Source organism: Octopus bimaculoides, chromosome 15 (assembly GCF_001194135.2).
Source record: "Octopus bimaculoides isolate UCB-OBI-ISO-001 chromosome 15, ASM119413v2, whole genome shotgun sequence".
Lineage (NCBI taxonomy): Eukaryota > Metazoa > Mollusca > Cephalopoda > Octopoda > Octopodidae > Octopus > Octopus bimaculoides.
Window position 1 is genome coordinate 36,336,523 of NC_068995.1, and position 1,930 is coordinate 36,338,452.

Below are 1,930 nucleotides of genomic sequence, written 5' to 3' on the forward strand. Positions count from 1 at the left end.
CAGTATATGTATATCTATATATATAAAGATGAGAATGTGTGTCAGTCTGTCTGTGTGAATCCCTAAAACTCGAGAACTACACAACCGATATGGGCCAAAAAAATTTTCAACCTCTTGCCTAATGCGAGCCCAGAGCAATCTCTTATCTCTCCCACTATTTCAGTGTTACGTGTCAAAAGTGAAGCAATAACATTTCTTTATTGTAATGTCAGATACTTTCACTTTAATAGTTTCACTATTAATACTGAAACTATTATCTCTCTCTCTCTCTCTCTCTCTCTCTCTCACACACACACACACACACATATATAGGTGCAGATGTGGCTGTGTGGTAAGAAACTTGGTTCCAAAACACAAGGTCCTGGGTTCAGTCCTACTGTGTGGTAACTTGGCATGTGTCTTTTGCTATCTCAGACCAACCAAAGACCTTGTGAGTGGATTTCATAGACAGAAACTGAAAGAAATCAATCGTATATATATATATATATATACATATATATATATATATATGTGTGTGTGTGTTAGTGTATGTGCATGTCTTTGTCTCTGTGTTTCTCCCTCATCACTACTTGACAACTGCTGTTGGTTATTTAAATCCCCATAACTTACTGGTTTGACAAAAAGAGACTGATAGAATAAGTACCAGGTTTGTCAAAATATAAAATAAAAGCACTGGGGTTGATTCATTCGACAAAAAATTCTTTGAGGCAGTGTCTCATATTTTTGTTTGCCCACTCAACTGTATCAATCTATCTTTTTGTGTATATATATATATAATACACACACACATACATATATGTATATGTGCATATTCATATCTATTATATAAAAGTCAATGTCTTTATGCGTGTTACTTATACATTCAAAAACTACTGCATCGATCCTAATGAAATTTGGAACACAAAATCCAAGCCTAGGGAGAAGGGTAATGCTGTATGTTTCATACAATTTCATGGATCCTTGTGATATTTGGAACTTAGATTCATTGCAGTATGTTTGATTTGAATTTGAGGTGGCAGAACCTCCCATGAAAATTCATAAATTTTTGATGTTGATGAAATTTCAACCATAGGTAATTGACACACATCAAGAAGTAATCTCAAAGTTTCCGCTTCTCTTGAGAGGTCCAAGACCCCCTAATGGGAGCCTTAACTCCCAAATTTTAGTCATTTTTTATGATCCAAAACTACCTCAAAAGTATTGAATGGATCTTTATGAAATTTGGAAATTATATTCTATGCATAAAGACAGATGTAATGCAGTATATCTTTGAAAGTGAGGAGGCATAAATGAGTCCATAACCCCCATGAAAATTCATATATTTTTGCTGTTGATGAAATTTTAACCATAGATATTACACACAAATGAAGTAATATTTCTAAAAATTCAACTTCTTAGGAGTTAATGGTGGCTTAATAGGGGCTTAACACTCACAATTTAGTCAGTTTTGCTAAGCCAAGACGAATATAATTGTACTCTTGGAAGTTGTAAGGTCATCCGAGCATAAAAGATGAGCGCTATTTGTAATTCAATGGTGTAAGACTTTGCTTTGAGATATACTTAGATTGTGATTTTTGCAATGTGGTGCATAAATTGTCAAGTAAAGGAGAGGCATCTTTGCCTCCACTGATTCAGTTGCAAAGTGTTATTTTGAGTAAAGTTATTTGGTTGCAGACCTCCTTTGAGTCTTTTTATTATGACTGGGGCAGAGATAATCCCCAGATGGTAACATTGATTTCAAGGCCTTCCCAGATAAGTGACTGGTTATACAAAGACATTTATAGATTAAAATCAAGCAAATTCATGGTTGAATAGAAATAATCAAATTAATTTAATTTAATTAAATTAATTATATATCACTGTTCTCCTCAGTGCAAGAAGTCATCATCATCATCATCATCGTTGAACGTCCGCTTTCCATGCTAGCATG